The sequence below is a fragment of the Rosa chinensis genome, chromosome 5 (genome assembly GCF_002994745.2).
Source record: "Rosa chinensis cultivar Old Blush chromosome 5, RchiOBHm-V2, whole genome shotgun sequence".
NCBI classification, from domain to species: Eukaryota; Viridiplantae; Streptophyta; class Magnoliopsida; order Rosales; family Rosaceae; genus Rosa; species Rosa chinensis.
Window position 1 is genome coordinate 78,668,738 of NC_037092.1, and position 19,775 is coordinate 78,688,512.

A 19,775-nucleotide genomic window follows, 5' to 3' on the forward strand; every position below is an offset into this window, starting at 1 on the left:
GAAAAGAACTCGAAATTTTATTCATAAGCCAACAGAGTACATCATTGTCTCTTAACCATTAGGAGAATTTAATCCAAATGCTAGCTAATGCAAAACAATGGTAGTCGTCTAACTTCTTTCGGTAATTCCAAAATAAATGTGACCAGATGAGTAGAGAGATGTCGGTGGAGCAAGGCTCGCTTAAGTACCACTAATCTCAGAACCTTCCTAGACATCACACTTACTTTGGGTGAGCCTACTTTGAAGAAAGACTAAACCATTGGCATTTACTACAAAGTATATGGTAATTGCCTATTACACCTCTTGGAAAAATAAAGACTTAAATAGAATTGGCGATCTATTGATCTCAGCCAGATTTGTAGTCTTCAACCCTTCACTTTAGATCATCTTCTTGTTCTTCTTGTTCCACATAGTGAGCTTCTCTTGCTTCACAATATGCTTTATAGGCGGTGACAAGTTCTTCACGAGCTCTACAAATGTGTGCCCAATGATCAGACACTCCACATCGAGAACATACATCTCTTTGCTCGAACTTCATTGATTGAGGCGCTTTGAAAGCGTCATTTAGATGGCTCTTAGTGTTGGTGGCGCCACCAACATGGCCAGAGGCGTTGCCTCCCTCTCTCTTTCCACGTTTACCTCTTCGGTTCCTTGTTCGCCTATTTTGGCGGTTACCTTCCCAAGTAGCGATTATATGGATCAGAATGTCCAGAAGTATACCTGAGATTAGGGTTTCGCTCTTGGCGCCCTCTCTTAGAGGTGCGACTATAATCGGATTCCGGAATATGCTATGTTTCCATGGATCTCGAATTATAGTTCTTCACAAGGATATTGTCATGCTTTTCAGCGACATTCATAGCTCCAATGAGCTCATGAAACCTTGTGATTCGTCTTGCATTAACATCGATTAGATAGTTCTTAGCAACCATCAATGCAGAGACAGGGAAGGTAGAGAGAGTCTTCTCAATCAACATCGCATCTGTGATCTCTTTACCACAGAATTCCATTAAGGATTTAATGCTAAGTGCTTCCGAGTTATAGTCAAGAACTGACTTGAAATCACAAAAGCGGAGGCTATGCCATCTCACTTCTAGGTCAGGAAGCAAGGAGTCACGGACGTTGCCAAATCTTTCTTCGAGTGAGACCCACAGCCTTCTGGGGTCTTCTTCATCTATACACTCGTACTGGAGTGAATCATCCATATGACGAGTCATTAGGATGATGGCTTTCGCCTTATTTGCCTCTAAGGCCGCTCTATTTGCTTCCAAAGCCTGAGCTTGCTCAACAGTTAGCACGTCCTGGCTAGGCTCGAGAATCGTATCCAAGATTCCATCGGCCTTGAGATGCTGGCGGATATCACGAACCCACCTGTGATATTCAGAGCCAGTTGTTCCCAATGGAGCAAAGTCCAATTTGTTCAGGCTACTCATCCTGAAAGAGAACAAGAAATTATGGTTAGTTTCGGAGCGAAATAGGCTACCACGAAAACATATGAAATTTCTAAGCGTAATCGCTTTCAAGAAATTAGGAATTTCCGGGCGTAGTAGCTTCCAAAAAATTGGATTCCAAGAGATATTGGATTAGATCGAAACAATGATGTAAGTGGTCAATCATAAATTCTCTACAAACTCTAAGTTTGGAGATCTCAACAAGCTCTAAGCTTGGAGTGAGCACGAACCCCCACAGTTCGGCTTAATTTGGTCTCCCCTATAATGAAGAAAGGGGGGTAGAAGAAGGGAGGTTGCAAGTCCCCGAGAAAAAGAAGAGAAAAAGAGGAAAACTTCAAAAACAGGAACCTTTAGTAAACCATACCTCTTAGGATTGCAGAGCGTATTCAATCCTCGTTGTAGGATTGCAGACGAACTTCAGTCCTAGTGTAGGCGAACCAATTTGTAGGATTGCAGCGTGGTTTCCATCCTTGTTATAGGATTGCAGACTGCAATTAATCCTAGTTGCAGGCACTGGCAGACGAGGGCGAGGGCTCTGTCGATGGCGAGGTTAACTGCGTGATGGGCTGCTATGGGTAGGTGCGTGCTGGGCAGGCGCTGTGGGCTACTCGCTAGAGGGTCTGTGACGAACGCAAGGGGCGTGTGGCGCAGGGGCGCACGCGAGGCAAGGCTGCAGCGACGGCGAGGCTAGCGCGAGCTAGGAGCAGGCGAGGCTAGCGCGGGCTAGTGAGGGATTTTCGATTTTGCAGGTGATTTTTTGACGTAGGATTGCAGTCGAACTTCGATCTTAAGCTAGGATTGAAACTGGTTTACAATCCTGGTTGAGGCAGATGGCGAAGCAGGTGCTAGGTGGATGCGGTGCTGCAAAGGTGTGAAGACTTGAACTCTATTTAAGTTAATTAGTCTAGTTTACTCTACTTCTAAACTAATTATAGCTATATACTTATTTGTTTTGGCAAAAGAATGATCAAATATAGAGGGTCTAGATTTGTGTATGGGGTCATGAATGATGAATTGTTTGATCCCTGCTGATTTTGGTTTATTTTTTTTTTATAAAACCAACTAGCTTTTGTTAACAAAATGCTAGAGTAGAACACAAGTGTTTCTTACAAACAAAAGCAAACATTTACCTGTTTACTTTCTTTGTCAAAAAGAAAAGAAAAGAAAAAAATACAACTTGTGCTTAGGTTTCAATAAAGGTTACATAGATAGCTACAAGTACTATATTTACATTAATACATGTTTCCAAATGGCACAATACATCAATTTCTTATTTATGTTTTGAAATTATAGCTTCCTTGATTTGCTGCTATTACTTCTTGCAAGTGTACCAAAATTTCCAGCAAATGCTTAGCTTATTATGCTCCTTCTTCTTGATTTTTCTTTAGCTAGAAGTTCTATTAAAACCTGCAACACATGCACAAAAACACATTAGAAGAAGAAGAAAAAAAAATCTGGAATGTTATTTGTTTTATTTAACTGCTGAGTCACCTAGTAGCTTATTAGAAACACATGTATACACACTTCTAACCACAAGTAAGAACCTGCAGGCATAAAGTTAAGTGTGTCCAGCAAGTGGCTGCTCTTAGAGCAGCTTAAAACTTGGGCAACAAGCTCAAAGCAGGAGCTGGCAGTTTGGGGTAACTTTCAGATGTTTTTTCTAAGCAGGAGGTGGCAATAAGCTGCTCTTAATGTTTATCTAACTGACTGAGCTAAGCAGGAGGTGGCTAGTCTACATATAGGTTCTCATGATTTCATCTTCTAGTATAAAAAGGCCTTTACCTGCAGTAAGAAACACAAGTGAGAAAACATAGCAGAAAACAATTTAGAGACTCTAGAGTTAGCAAAGTCCAGAAAACAAGCTTTGAGAGGTTTGGAAACAAAGCCTCAGCTTTACTAAACCAGGTTTAAGGTAGGGGAAGTTTTGGGGAACCTCAAGTTTGATTATATCAGTCTATTGATGTGATTTTGAGTGATATTTGCTACTGATCAGATTGTTTATGTTGTGTAAAATATTTGTTTAGTTCATTATCATGTTGTTTTATCTAATCCTAGCTTGAAGAAAGAGTAAAAATGGTTGTGTAGTTGAGTCTAATACTCGTAAGGGACCAGCAAAGTCAGCCAATGGTATATACACTTGGGGAGAGAAGCCCCTTCAATTATTATTGATAAAACGATCTAATGTTTGGCAAGAAGACACTGGTGACCGAGATTAGTACAAGATTACTAACAATCAGAGTATAAGAAGTTATTTTCTGTATTGCATCATCACTAATTATATGTTTGAGGTTTGCTCTACTGAGCTTTAAGCTCACCCCTTTTATGATATTGTGCAGATCATGCTCTTGGGGGTTAGAATTTAATTTCTGGAAATCTGGAAGTAGGAGAAGGAGAAATAAATTTTTAGTTTACTGTTTTGGTTTATGTTTGTATAATAAAGCTTATTTTATAAGCTTGCTTTGGTTTTTCTTGTAAGAACTTACTTTTGTAATAAAGAGTTCAACCACAAGTCACCTCTGATTCTCATTTTTTTTCAATATAGTTTTTATTTGCCAAAGTGTCTCTTATCTTTGACAATTAAAAGCTATTCACACCCTTACTCTGAAAAAAAAAAAATTGGCAGTTTTCCGGGTTAGGGTGTGACAAAGTGGTATCAGAGCCTAGTGTTTACCAGGTCATAAGACTAAGAATAGGAACTGATCTTTATACCTACAGCAACAGATCTTGAAATTTTTTTTTTTGGGATAGGATGATTTTGGGTATATGGTGTTATAAATTTATTTTCTTAACTGAAGCTGCAAGTTTCTTGAATTAGATGGAACCTTCAGAGAGTATGGACAGTTGGGGAGGATTCCACATCGGACCCCAAGGGGCAAGACCTTTAAACTTGGGGGCATATGAGGTGGCCATAGCTGTGGACTCTAGAAACTTTTTGGCATCCATGGTTCACCAAGTTAGTACTACAAGGCAGCGTTTTACTGCAGAAGCACAAAGAGAGTTGGTGCGGTATCGATTAAGAGCTCACTTTGACATTGTTGTTGGAGCAATGAACCTGGAGGAAAATGAGGCTGATTATCGCTATACAAGGAACATGGTGAGGGAGAATATATTACGTGCACCTCAAGTGCATGTACCAAATGGGGCTGCACCAAACATTGCTGTGCCAATACCAATCCCTATAGCTAGAATTTATGCTGGAGCCAACCTACCAGATTTATTCCTCCATTCTGAGTCAGTGAACTCAACAAACTACCCACCCCCTTTGAATGAAACTCCGGCTATACCACACCGTTAACTAATGGAGAACCTATGAAGTAGAAGTCTGGAGGGAGGTAGTGTAAATAGAATAAAAGGGGGAGCTGACTCTTTGTTTATTTCTGTTGGAAGTTTAAAGCTTTAATGTTTGTATAAGCATGATAAGAACAATATGTACTAATGGTATGTTAGTTTTCCTACAAGTCCTATAAGTATTTTTTTTTTTTTGAGTAAGTAGAAATATATGTTTGCAAGGCAGCTTCATGTCAAAAAAAAAAAAAAAAAAAAAAAAAAAAAAAAAAAAAAGGTTTCTACTGTATTTACACTATGTATTTAGTCAACTTTGAGCAACCATAGCCTTTTGATCTAGACCTTCATTTCAAAAACCATTTGCATGTGTTGAAAGCTTATACTTTAGGCCTAATATCTATATAATTTCATACAATTTCTTTTAAGATTCAGTGGTTAATTTCAAGGCTAAAAGACCGAATTCTGCATTCTGTAGTTTTTTGACCCAGTTATCTTCTTACAAAAAACTGTACATTTTGGCTGGATATTTGAACTTGGTGTCTTCATGAAAGTTTAAATAGACATCTAAAAGATCATTTTAAAATTGAAATCTCATGAAAAGCAGTTTTCTAGAGTAAGTTATGATTTTTCGAAGTTGAGGGTCTGCATCAGGAAATTCTTCAAATTCATACTATGTTTCTGTTTGTTTCGTTTGTTTTTGATAGTTTCCCTTATTCAGACTTGTTCACAAACTGAACATAAACATTCTTAACTTTCCAACAAAGTATACCATTTTCAGACTTTATTTTCAGATAGTTGTATCATTGTGAAAGTAGCTAGCCATATTGATTTGCATATGAATTCGGTAATACTTGACTAGTTCTTCCTACAATTTTTCTTGCACTAGTATTTAAATCAAGAGAGATAACATGACTATTAACCAAAAAGAAATTTCAAAACCATGAAGAAGAAAGATTACCAGAAGCTATCGGCATTCTGAGAGGATGCATGTCTTGGGTGGAAGCTCCGGTAGGCGTTAACGACGACAAGTATGGCAGTATCGTAGGAACCCTGGATTGGAGCCTCTCCTCCATCGTCTTTGACCTTTTGTTCATCAATTTGGTGGAGAAATTGTCTGGGTAAGCGATTAGGTAACTCTCAATGGGTAAAAAGATGCAAGAATTCTGGGCAAGAATCGAATTCTAGAGTTAAAAAGGGTAGGAAATTGCTGTGGCCAGTTTTTGGGTTTGACCAAAGAGAAGGGGAGGTCGGGAGTAGATCTATCCTTTCCTTATACCTAACCTAGACAAAGCTGTTTCCATTATCTTTGATTTTATTCTTTATGCCTTATATTTTTAACAGCTGGCCGTGACCTTTCCTTTAGCAACTACAATTGTTTTTGGATGACAATTATACTACATAAATTGAATATTACCTTGGTTAGTATATATTTTTTTCTTCTAAGTTATTTATTGGTAGCTCAATATATATATATATATATATATATATATAGATATATTTTCACGGAGCATACTTATAAGTTGGTCGGTTAAATAATTTTGTCATGCTTTATAATACCAGACATCTTATTATTATGTATGCACTTGGTTATGAAATATTTGCTTATTTTCGTTTAGATGTAAAATTAAGTTTATTATTAGAATACTAAGCGATCTCAATTTTCTTGAGTTAAGATAGCTGAGATGGAAGAACAACATGAAGATAGCAACTCTGCAGTTATAGCTGCCATTCAAGATATGGCAAATGTCATTAGGGGAGGAAATAATAACCACCAAGAAGATACTGGAAGTCGAGTCATGAGGATTCAAGGAGAATTTAGGAAATCTCGACCACCAGTGTTTAAAGGTATAATGGATCCAATGATGGCCGAGGAATGGCTACGTCAGATTACAAGGAGTATGAATAACCAAAGAGTTCCTGAAGATTTGAAAGTGATTATCGCTTGTACTTATCTGGAAGGACAAGCATATCATTGGTGGGAATCGATCTTAAGCATGCCAAACACTGAAATCACCACCTGGTCGGCATTTGAGAACATTTTCTTGGAAAAATATTTTCCAGACACTGTGAGAGGAATGAAAGTTCGAGAATTTATAAATCTTCTTCAGCGTGACCTATCTGTGGCTGAATACCAGGCTAAGTTTGAAGAACTTATGCGATTTGCACCAACCATGATTTCAACTGAACTTACCAAAGCAAAACGATTTCAGGATGGTCTGAGGCCTACTATTAAGGAAAAGTTGTCAATTCTTAAGCTGGAAAGGTATGCCGAGGTGGTGGACCGAGCGCTTATAGCTGAACAGAATCTCAATGAGACTAAGAGAATCTAGGAGACTCGACAACCAAATGGAGGACAAAGAAACAACAAGCGCCAAAATTTTGGTAACTCTCAATTTCGGCAACAAAAACCATTTAGGATGCTCCAAGATACACGAAGTTGTTATCATTGTGGGCAAAGGGGACATGTTCAGAAACATTGCCCACAGAATCAAGCATATCATGCACCACTAATGCAGCAACCTCAGTTCCGACCTGTGCAGCAACATGCTCCGTTTCAACCTCAACAGAACTGGCAGAGACCACCCACTGGGCAACAAGTACAACGACAAGGTGGATCATCTGCACCAAATAGACCTAAGGCACCTGTTGGAGGACAGAGACCAAGACAACTCAATCAAGGTCAAGTATATGCTGTAGGCCAAGTGATAGATCAAACTTATAATGCGGTGGTTGAAGGTACACTCCTAGTATTTAACACTTGTGCTTGGGTATTATTTGATCCTGGTGCAACACACTCTTTCATATCTACGTCTTTTGCGTCCATCCTTGAACTAGAGTCTGAATTCATGAAGTCATCTTTTATAATTGGATCTCCCTGGGGTGGTAGCATAAAAGTGGATAAAATATGTCGATCTTGCATAATAGAGATTTCCAATCATATTCTTATCTGTGATTTGATGATGATGGAAATGTTAGAATATGATGTTATATTGGGAATGGATTGGCTCGCAAAATACCAAGCAATCTTTGATTGTGGTAGAAAGAGGGTAACATTACGTACCTGTGAAGGTGAGACATTTACGTTTCAGGGAGATAAGGACATGATTAGACCTGAATTACTCTTTGACACTAGAAGTTGTGGTTATTTAAGGATGATTGCGCACTTGTGGAGTGAGGAGATCACTACGACCACAATAGACCTCATCCCAGTGGTTAAAGACTTTGTTGACGTATTTCCAGAAGATCTGTTCAGATTACCACCGGAACGGGAAGTGGAATTTTCCATTGAAGTTTATCCCGGCACAACACCTGTTTCAATACCTCCATATCGCATGGCTCCAAGAGAATTGAAGGAATTGAAATTACAAATTGAGGAGCTACAGAGTAAGGGCTTTATTCGACCGAGTGCCTCGCCTTGGGGAGCACCCACTCTGTTTGTGAAGAAGAAAGATGGGACTCTTAGAATGTGCATTGACTATCGTCAATTAAACAGAGTTACTGTGAAAAATAGGTACCCACTTCCGAGGATCGACGACCTCTTTGATCAGTTAAAAGGTTCCCAATTTTTCTCAAAGATTGATCTTCGTTCTGGGTATCACCAGCTTCGAGTAAAAGCAGAAGACATACAAAAGACAGCTTTCAGATCCAGATATGGACACTATGAGTTTTTGGTCATGCCTTTCGGTTTAACAAATGCTCCCGCGGCATTCATGGATTTAATGAACCGAATATTTCGACCTTACTTGGATCAATTTGTAATTGTGTTCATTGATGACATCCTCATCTATTCAAGATCCCAAGCAGAGCATGCAGAACACTTATCTACCATTTTACAGACATTGAAGGAACATCAATTATTTGCTAAGTTTAGCAAATGTGAATTCTGGTTAACTGAAGTGAAGTTCTTAGGACATGTGATTTCAAATGAAGGCATTGCAGTGGATTCTTCCAAGGTTGAGGCGGTACAAAATTGGAGTCAACCAAAGAATGTCTCAGAGATAAGAAGTTTTTTAGGCTTAGCAGGATACTATAGAAGATTTATAAAGAATTTTTCTCGCTTGGCTGCTCCAATGACGAAGCTAACACAAAAAGGAGTTCCATTTATTTGGACCAATGCATGTGAAGAATCATTCCAAGAGTTGAAGACTTGTTTGACTACTGCTCCAGTGTTAATCATTCCTAAACATGGTGTAGGGTATGTAGTATACACCGATGCATCATTATGCGGATTGGGATGTGTATTAATGCAATCTGATAGAGTAGTGGCATATGCTTCTCGTCAACTAAAGACTCATGAGAGGAATTATCCAACGCATGATTTGGAATTAGCAGCTATTGTTCATGCTTTGAAGACTTGGCGACACTATCTTTATGGTGAAAGATTTGAGCTTTACTCTGATCATAAAAGTTTGAAATATCTTTTCACTCAGAAAGAACTTAACTTAAGACAACGACGTTGGATGGAGTATTTGGAGGATTATGACTTTGGATTACATTATCATCCTGGAAAAGCCAATGCAGTAGCAGATGCTCTTAGTAGGAAAAGACTTGTGGCAGGACTACAAATTCAAAAGTGGAAAATGATTGAACCAATTTGCGAGTACGAATTGTTCGTACACACGCGAAAGGGTATTACTTTCATTTATAATTTAGCTACAAGACCAATCTTGATGACAACCATCATTGAAGGTCAACAAAATGATGCTACATCTAAATCCATTCGAGAACAAATTGTAAAAGGAAATGGACCGGAAGGATGGACTCTTAAAGAAGACAAAGGTCTAAGATATTGGGGAAGATTATTTGTACCTGAAATCTTGGAATTGAGAAATCAAGTGCTTCGTGAAGGTCATCATACAACATATACTATTCATCCAGGAGGCACAAAGATGTATCATGACTTACGTCGTCAATTTTGGTGGAGTAGTATGAAGAAGGACATTGCTATTTTTGTGGAAAAATGTCTTATATGTCAACAAGTTAAAGCGGAACATCAAAAACCAGCAGGAACACTTCAACCACTACCAGTAGCTGAGTGGAAATGGGATCACATCACCATGGATTTTGTGACTGGGTTACCACGTTCTCAGAGAAGTCGGGATGCCATATGGGTGATTGTGGATCGACTGACTAAGTCTGCACATTTTATACCAATTAAGATGACAGATTCTACAGAGACACTTGCTAAGCTATATATAAATGAGATAGTGAGACTACATGAGACTCCTATTTCAATCACATCTGATAGAGATTCCAAGTTCACCTCACAACTTTGGGAAAGCTTACAAAATGCACTCAGAACTGAGTTGCACTTTAGTACTGCATTTCATCCTCAGACTAACGGCCAGTCAGAAAGGACCATTCAAATTTTGGAAGATATGCTACGGTCATGTGTCCTAGATTTTCATGGAAGTTGGGAAGATCATCTACCATTGGCAGAATTTGCATACAACAACAGTTTTCAATCAAGTATAGGAATGGCACCTTATGAAGCATTATATGGAAGGCCTTGTAGATCACCTTTATGTTGGACGGAAGTAGGTGAAACAATTTTATTAGGACCCGATTTGGTGCAAGAGACCACCGAAAAGATAAAATTGATCAAGCAACGTTTGTTAACTTCCCAAAGTAGACAAAAGAGTTATGCGGATCGGAGAAGGAGGCCGTTGGAATTTAGTATTGGTGATCATGTATTTCTGAAGGTATCACCTCGCAAGGGAATCAAAAGATTTGGACAGTCCGGAAAGCTATCACCAAGGTTTATTGGACCTTTTGAAATTCTAGAAAGGATCGGAGAAGTAGCTTACAAGTTGGCATTACCCCCTCAACTTTCAGGCATTCATGATGTGTTTCATGTCTCTATGCTTCGAAAGTATCATCCAGACCCATCCCATATTTTGAATTGGAGTGAACTTGAGTTAGATGAAGAATTATCATTTGAGAATAGACCAATACGAATATTGGATCATAAAGAGCAAGTACTTCGAACAAAGACTATTCCATTGGTCAAAGTACTTTGGAAACATGGGAATATAGAGGAAGCCACATGGGAACTAGAGACTGAACTACGCAAGAAATACCCTGAACTCTTCTAAATCCCGGTATGATCTAAATTTCGAGGACGAATTTTTTTTTTAGGAGGATAGATTGTGAAGACTTGAACTCTATTTAAGTTAATTAGTCTAGTTTACTCTACTTCTAAACTAATTATAGCTATATACTTATTTGTTTTGGCAAAAGAATGATCAAATATAGAGGGTCTAGATTTGTGTATGGGGTCATGAATGATGAATTGTTTGATCCCTGCTGATTTTGGTTTATTTTTTTTTTATAAAACCAACTAGCTTTTGTTAACAAAATGCTAGAGTAGAACACAAGTGTTTCTTACAAACAAAAGCAAACATTTACCTGTTTACTTTCTTTGTCAAAAAGAAAAGAAAAGAAAAAATACAACTTGTGCTTAGGTTTCAATAAAGGTTACATAGATAGCTACAAGTACTATATTTACATTAATACATGTTTCCAAATGGCACAATACATCAATTTCTTATTTATGTTTTGAAATTATAGCTTCCTTGATTTGCTGCTATTACTTCTTGCAAGTGTACCAAAATTTCCAGCAAATGCTTAGCTTATTATGCTCCTTCTTCTTGATTTTTCTTTAGCTAGAAGTTCTATTAAAACCTGCAACACATGCACAAAAACACATTAGAAGAAGAAGAAAAAAAAATCTGGAATGTTATTTGTTTTATTTAACTGCTGAGTCACCTAGTAGCTTATTAGAAACACATGTATACACACTTCTAACCACAAGTAAGAACCTGCAGGCATAAAGTTAAGTGTGTCCAGCAAGTGGCTGCTCTTAGAGCAGCTTAAAACTTGGGCAACAAGCTCAAAGCAGGAGCTGGCAGTTTGGGGTAACTTTCAGATGTTTTTTCTAAGCAGGAGGTGGCAATAAGCTGCTCTTAATGTTTATCTAACTGACTGAGCTAAGCAGGAGGTGGCTAGTCTACATATAGGTTCTCATGATTTCATCTTCTAGTATAAAAAGGCCTTTACCTGCAGTAAGAAACACAAGTGAGAAAACATAGCAGAAAACAATTTAGAGACTCTAGAGTTAGCAAAGTCCAGAAAACAAGCTTTGAGAGGTTTGGAAACAAAGCCTCAGCTTTACTAAACCAGGTTTAAGGTAGGGGAAGTTTTGGGGAACCTCAAGTTTGATTATATCAGTCTATTGATGTGATTTTGAGTGATATTTGCTACTGATCAGATTGTTTATGTTGTGTAAAATATTTGTTTAGTTCATTATCATGTTGTTTTATCTAATCCTAGCTTGAAGAAAGAGTAAAAATGGTTGTGTAGTTGAGTCTAATACTCGTAAGGGACCAGCAAAGTCAGCCAATGGTATATACACTTGGGGAGAGAAGCCCCTTCAATTATTATTGATAAAACGATCTAATGTTTGGCAAGAAGACACTGGTGACCGAGATTAGTACAAGATTACTAACAATCAGAGTATAAGAAGTTATTTTCTGTATTGCATCATCACTAATTATATGTTTGAGGTTTGCTCTACTGAGCTTTAAGCTCACCCCTTTTATGATATTGTGCAGATCATGCTCTTGGGGGTTAGAATTTAATTTCTGGAAATCTGGAAGTAGGAGAAGGAGAAATAAATTTTTAGTTTACTGTTTTGGTTTATGTTTGTATAATAAAGCTTATTTTATAAGCTTGCTTTGGTTTTTCTTGTAAGAACTTACTTTTGTAATAAAGAGTTCAACCACAAGTCACCTCTGATTCTCATTTTTTTTCAATATAGTTTTTATTTGCCAAAGTGTCTCTTATCTTTGACAATTAAAAGCTATTCACACCCTTACTCTGAAAAAAAAAAAAAAATTGGCAGTTTTCCGGGTTAGGGTGTGACAAAAGGCAAGCGATTGAACTTGTACGTAGGCTAGTAGTGGCAGAGGCTTGCAGCAGGAACATGCGCATGGGGGCGCAGGAGAGCTGCAAGGCGAATGGCAGCGAATGGAAAAACGATTTTTGGGTTTTTGGCTTCTTGAAACTAGGGTTAGGGCTCGTGCTGATAACGTGTTGTAGGGAATCAGAAATTGAGAGATAATCGCTGTGTATTCTCATTGATAATAGGGGCCTCTTTATATAGAGGATTACAATGCATAGAGTTAGAATCATACAAGGAAAGATAATCTCTAGATTCTTCTAATTAAACCTTATTACCACTAGGTCAAGTAACCTAGAGTTTGGGCTAAACACAAATAGAGATATCCTTAAACAGAAATGACCTTTTTCTTTTTTTTTTTATCAGAAAAAGGTCCCTATTTGATTGTGATTGTTAAAGAGTCTTTTTTTTTTAAAACAAATGATTGTTATTATGGTTAATGCCCCCAAAAACAGGGTTTGGTCCTATCTGATTTACTGTTCAGAGAATCTATGATGAGGCTAATGCGGCCCATTTAAATTATTCCAGAGAAGCCCAAATATTAATTATTTGATATCGGACAATCGCTATTTGCTTCTCTTGGCAAATGCACATCCAACAAAAGATGGAATGATGGATACATTCACTACTGCAATGGTACAATATATTCTTCCAAAAATTAATAAGGTTTTTCGCTATCTTTTTATTTTTATTTTTAACCACTTCTAGCTATATATATAGCTTAATCCACTATACACTTATGCAGCAATTAATCAAGAGTCAGTATTAGACAATTTTCTACGAAGCAAATTGGCTTAATTAGTAGCAATAAAATTGGAAACAGTTTCTCCAGAAAAAAAAAAATTAATTTAGGAAAATGTTTAAAAGGTCAAATCTGTTTCCAAAGCTGAGAATTTACAAAAAACGAGGAATGAGTGGGAAATGGAATGGACAGAAGTAAGGTCTCATTTGGTTCATGGAAGAGAAATCAATTCCCTTATCTTTCCCATGGAGAAGGAAAACTAAAGTTCATGTCAAGTTTCCTTTCCTCTGTTTGGTAAAGCAGGGAAAATATTCAGGAAAGACCATTTGATTTCCTTTACAGTGTTTGGTTGGTGCCGGAAAGGAAAGTAAAAATGTATCAATGTTTCAATAATATCCTTGTATTTTAAAATAAAAACAACATCATAAAAATTCAAAAGTACACCAATTTTTATGCAAGAGAGGGTATTGTTGTCCAAAACTTTTGTAATAAATGTTGGAAAATGGGAAGGGAAAATCAATCTCATGGGGTCTGAGTGGAATGATTTCCCCCCTACTTTCCCCTCTATCAGGAAAGTATTTCCGTAGTTTGTGGTTACCAAACAAAAGAAAATAATGACTTTCATTTCCTGAGTATCATGGAGATGAGGAATCAAATTAGATAGCCAAACTGGAATATTAACTCCATTGTCAATCTGCCAAGCAACATTAACCTAAAGATGTTCCATACTATGGAGAAGACTTGACCAGAGCCAAGGGGAACAGCCTTGTCTAGCAATAAAGTCAATATATGTAGGAAAATTATGAGCCTTAAGAAACACGAACCCAAAGAGCAGAAGGATCCTACTTAGCTAGAAGAGCTTGATTAAAATCTTAGAGGTCACGAAAACCCATTCCTCCTTTAGATTTGGGAAGTCCCAAACTTGACCAATTTATCCAATGGATACCTGCATCATCCTTATTACCCCACCAAAAATGAGCTATAGCACAATTGATTTGTTGACAAAGAGTTTTGGGAAACCGAAAGCACATCATAAGATACACTGGAACTGCCACAGCAATTAGCTTGATTAAAATCTCTTTTCCCGCTTGAGTTAAGGAACCATGAATCCACCCCTGAAGATACGGTTAACAAAATCTCTAACATCAAACTTGTTTGAGCCCAAAAGTAAATTTGGCAAGATCCTTTAGTGGATTTAGCATAGCGGGCCGATACCTGCGGCCCAAAAATGAGCCTTCTTGGGTTTGGGTTACAGCTTCGCCCATTCCGTAATCCATAAGGAAAACGAAATCTTATTGGAATCAAGTAGCAGAGATTGAATAGGAAACTTCAATCAATAATCCCTCTATAGCAAGGAACAGTAGAAACCCTAGTTATAAATACTAGGTTTCAAGGACAAAAGAAGGAGCTCTCTCAAATCAATCAATCCTAGCGATTACAAAGCCTCCCCGGAGCAAACCTTCAACCTCGTTGAAACCCGGTGACCGCGCGCCAGTCCTAGTCTCCCCGCGAGCCGACTGTCAGCATCACCAGATCAATCCGGCTACCGTACTTCCAGTCCTAGTCCCTCCGCGAGCCGACTGCCAGTACCACTGCCACCGATACGACCTGTGAAGCAAGGGTGACGCCCTCGCAACCCAGCGAAGCTAAAGTCACGCTTTAGCAAAACCCGTGCTTTCTCCAAACTTCCCAATGATTGCTCTGCTCAGCCTACAACGTTGAGTATCGATTCGGTGACGCGAAGAAATCACACCCAAAGTCCTTATCCTTAAGGCAAGAAGTCCTTTCTCGAAAGGCTAGAGAAGAACCTTGTGGCGTGGTTGGTGCTCTCCTCGCCCACAAGCGCTTGAAGAAGAAGTCAGGTCAAGGGACTCCCCCAACGACTGCACCCCACGGTGCTGGCACGGCCGCACACTCGCTCTCAAAAGAGACAGTTTGCACCCCAACTAGTTTTGGAGCCAAACATTTTGGCACGCCCAGTGGGACGACAACAGTGTCTCTTCGTGAACGTAGCCATTGGGAAGTCGAGCGAAAACCCTTACCAAAAGGTTTACGCTAACTGCTCAAGACACAAGACCACTAGTTACAGACCGCACTCTCGCGCGAACTGTCGTGGTCTTTCTGAAGAACAAGTGACTCAACGATTTTCTCATCCTGCCCACTCATCCGACATGTCAACCGAACGGGGAGAAAATCACCCGACCGCTACTGAGGGTCAGAATGTCACTACCAATCAGGCCAGCGAGCCTATTATCACTACCTCTATCTCCAATACAGCGGAAAGTGGAGGAAGAGAGGCTTTCGTCGCGAAGCCTATTCCAGAAGGAGCGACCTCAGAGGTGAGGTTCGCAATCATCATGGAGAACATTGAAAATCATCGCAAGAAGATAGCCGCTGATTTTGAAAGGGAAACCGCGAAGACAGACCGGCTCATACTCAAACTAGACCAGCGCATTACCCGACATGCAGAAGATACTAAGAAACAAATCGCACAATCAGAAAGTGCAGTAAGGGCTCATGCCACGGGTATCGCTGGTGAGCAGAATTAGTGCCAAAAAGAGATCATGGAGGCCATCACGAACCAAACCAAGCAGACCGCATCAGATATGGCAGGTCTTCGTAAGGATGGCGCTAACCTCGCAACCGAGGTGGTCATGCAAAGAGCCGAACTGAACTAGGCACAAGAAGTATTGAACAAAGATTTAGAGGATCCTAATGCTATCCTCGGCTCCCTTGGCCAGCAGTCTGGTTCGAGCAAGTACGTGCCGCTGAACCAGTGAGAAAAGGTTAGCAGCAATGATGCTACACCTTCCCCAACTATCACTGCTACACAACTGAAGAGTAAAGAGAGCTTTGGTTATCGGCGGCAGCAAGGAAAATGCCACCCCGTTAGGTGGACAGACCACCAGGCAGAAGCATCAGGCGTCGAAAGTTGGTGGAACCGCGTTCGGCTCTACCACATTTGTTCAATATGACAACGACGGGGAAGAAAACGTATATCAAGAACTGCCAGGAAGCTATTATGGTATTGACCAGGCTGGTAACCCGATTAAGATAACAGCCTTGACAAAAGAGATGCCCATACCAGCAGTAACTCTTCAGCCACCAGCTACAACCCACATTGTACATGTAGGAGAAGGGACAAGGGCTCTGAACCAAGCAATACCCCTGCAGGCCGCTCGCCATACTGTGGCAACACCCCCTCCTCCGCCTCCGGGTCCAGAATATGAACGACGTGAAGAGGTAGAGGAGATGATCAGGCTGGCTAATCCTAGGACCCAGGTAGATGGGGTCTACGAGGGACCTTTCCCGCCGCATGTAATGCTCGTGCCCTTTCCCAGGGGTTATAAAAATATCATATTTTTACTTTTTCAGGGGAAGACACTGAGAATGCAGCTACCCATCTGGCCAGGTTTAGGGTGCAATGCGGCCAGTACCAGAATGATGATATCCTCAAATGCAGGATCTTTGGCACTTCTCTCTCTGGAGCTGCCTTTAGGTGGTTTTCCAAACTTCGGCCAGGGACTGTGGCGGATTGGCCCGCAATGGAAAAGCTAATCCGAGAAACCTTTGGAGCCATTGAGCCTGAGGTTGACTTGGCTTCTCTCACTCATATGGCCCAACAGCCTACAGAGACTGCTGTGGCCTATCTTCAGTGCTTCCAAATTCAGAAAGCCAAGCTGAATGTCATCCTGCCCGAGAAAGAGTTAGACAAACTGGCGGTCAAGGGTTTGGAGCCTCGTTAGCGAAAGAAGCAACATGGCAGTATGATCCAGTCAATGGGAGAGCTCATCACAGAGGTAGGCAGCTTCGAATATCTCCTCAGAGAAACTGACGCAAGAAAGAATGCGTCCAAAGGGACATATGTACCAGGAAAACATCCCACCATAGCGGCCCTGAGCTACCAGCCGGCTACTTATGACCCTTACTACCATCATCACATTGAAGAAGTGGTTCAAGATGACGATGAGGAAGAGGAGAATGATATCGCTGCTTATGAACTAACCAGGAGGAAGAATTCAGCCCTGAAGCAACTGAAAATTTCCAAGGAGCCTGTCAAGCTCAAATCGATGGCCTTCACCAAACCTGAGTTCGCGACATATACTTATGATGCCAATAAGGCACATGAGATTCTAGATGAGATGATCGCCGCGAAGATGGTGAAGACCGACTTTGGACCTTTTCCTCGACCAGACCAGCTGAAAGGGAAGAAGTACTGCAAATTCCACAACCTGTGGAATCACAATACCGCGGACTGTGTGAAGCTCAAAGACCAGATTCAGGTATGGCTTAATAATGGCAGTTTGCAGGTGGAAGCTCCAATAACGGCGGCAGCGCTCGTAGACTTGAATCCTTTTCCTGACACTGGGATCAATATGGTCGATGTGAACTAGGCCAAGCAGAACTAGAGGAAACCAACCTTGGATTTGAGTACAAAGGGCCGAGAAGGAAAGTCTACCGAGGATGAGACCCCTGCACAGCAGAAAACTAAACCGGTTGGGAAAGCCTCACCCGTGGTCCTATGCTCGCGATGCAAAGAAGAGTGTGGCATCCAAGTGTCACATGAAGAGGTCGAGCAGACGTTTCGTTTTGGCTCTCTCCCGCCTATTAAGTGGGCCTCGCCATCCCGGAATTATCAGCCCTTTAGCCCGAGAGAAAAGGAGAAAATGGAGTCGCCACCATCCCCAACGGATTCCAATTTATTCAAGAAACTGAAAGCGGCCGCGGTCGATCACAAACAAGAGGAGAAGGCTATGGACGAGCGCAAGAACATTCTGACCAAGCCCTACGTCCCACCTGCTCCAGTTGCCACCATCAAGGAAGGAAAAGGGGAAGGCAGTGGAAATAAGCTCTTCCAGGAAAAGGAAACTGCAACGCAGGTTCGGGGAAGCCAAGCGCGCGCTAGAGGCTCTGGACCAGGGTCTGATCAAGCCTTCGCAATTGGTCAAATCACCTGAGCAGTATCAGAAGGAGATGGAGGCACTAGCTGCTAAGCCATTAGTGGCTCCCCGCAGCCTTCAGAAACAAGCAACAGGGGCAACTAAGCCCAGTGTTTTTTGCAGGATCACTGAAGAGAGAATACCTCCACCAGCTCGAAAGGAGGGTTCGCCAACTCGGCGACCACATGTCAGGCGCAGGTTATTTCGCGAAGAACCAGAGGCTAAATCTTCAGTTTTTGAGAGACTGGGGGGCAAGGACAAGACTACCGATACTCTACAATGGAGGCCAAAAAGAGTCCAGAGTGTGGTGGTGGCTCCCCTAGAGGTAAGCGCAGCAGGGGAACCTAAGTCAGACTCGCCCAAGCAGGCACTTGTGGTTCAAGAGCGCAAGCAGTGTGAGGTAAAAGGCCTTACAGAGGAGTCGTTAGTAGATCATTTGGTTAAGCAATTCAACACTGACGCCCCTGTCAAAGAGCCCAAGCTTAATCTGGAGGACGACATGGAGGAGACAGATATGACTGACACGTCTTACAACATGGTTTACGTACTCCCCGCGCGGTATGCACTACTGGTCGCCGCTCAGGAATGTGTTGAAACTGAGGAAAACAGTGTGCAGCCCTTGCAGATCACATCGGCGGTCACGACACCTGTGGAAGAAGCGGTCTTGCTTGCAACGGGGGATGCTCATAGAAAAGAATTCTTCATGAGTTTCTCCAAGCCAACACCTGCTATGGTCCAACACATGAGACCTCTATATATAACAGCAGAAGTTGGTAGCATCAAAGTTAGCAAGATCATGGTTGATACTGGAGCTGCCGTTAATGTCGTCACTACCAGGACCGTGCACCTGCTAGGAATCAAGAAGGAGAAGATCCAGTCTACGTCCCTCACGCTCAAAAACTTCGCGGGGACTGTAACAAAAACCCTGGGACTACTTTTCTTGCGCATCAAGGTTGGCCCGGCTGAGGGAGTTTATGCTTTCTTTGTGACAGATTGCTATGCGGCCTACAGTGCTATTCTGGGCCGAGACTGGATCCATCGGAGTTATTGTGTTTCGTCGACTCTTCATCAGGAACTCGTTATGTGGAACAGGAAGATAGATAAAGCGGAGGTGGTTAAAGCGGATCCTCGTCCATTTCCCGTTTCCGTGAATTATGTAGATGCCAGGTACTATTTGGAGCCTATCACTCCACTGCAGGTTAGTGGCATCGATGACAAAGGCCGCCCCACAGGGGTGACTGCCTCTGAATTGGTACAGTGGGGGCTTAGGCTCGCAAAAGAAGGCCTGGCCACGTTGTGCCCAAGCCGTTAAACGATTAATGGATTACGACCTTCCAGGGGAAGGGATAGAGGCCTTCCACTCGCTGTACGAAAGATTATTGTCGTACTTAGTGGAAAAA

At 41.0% G+C, this 19,775-nt stretch overlaps 2 long non-coding RNA genes across 2 annotated transcripts; both read right to left on the reverse strand.

Moving 5' to 3' along the window:
* Nucleotides 1–2,480: 2,480 nt before the first annotated feature.
* On the reverse strand, nucleotides 2,481–6,072 carry LOC112166545. The gene is made up of 2 exons (XR_002923316.2): nucleotides 5,692–6,072; nucleotides 2,481–2,855 (listed from the first exon to the last, which is right to left on the reverse strand). It is a non-coding gene; the product is annotated as an uncharacterized LOC112166545 (long non-coding RNA).
* A 4,971-nt stretch (nucleotides 6,073–11,043) lies between these two features.
* On the reverse strand, nucleotides 11,044–12,617 carry LOC112167899. The gene is made up of 2 exons (XR_002923996.2): nucleotides 11,502–12,617; nucleotides 11,044–11,417 (listed from the first exon to the last, which is right to left on the reverse strand). It is a non-coding gene; the product is annotated as an uncharacterized LOC112167899 (long non-coding RNA).
* Nucleotides 12,618–19,775: the final 7,158 nt, after the last annotated feature.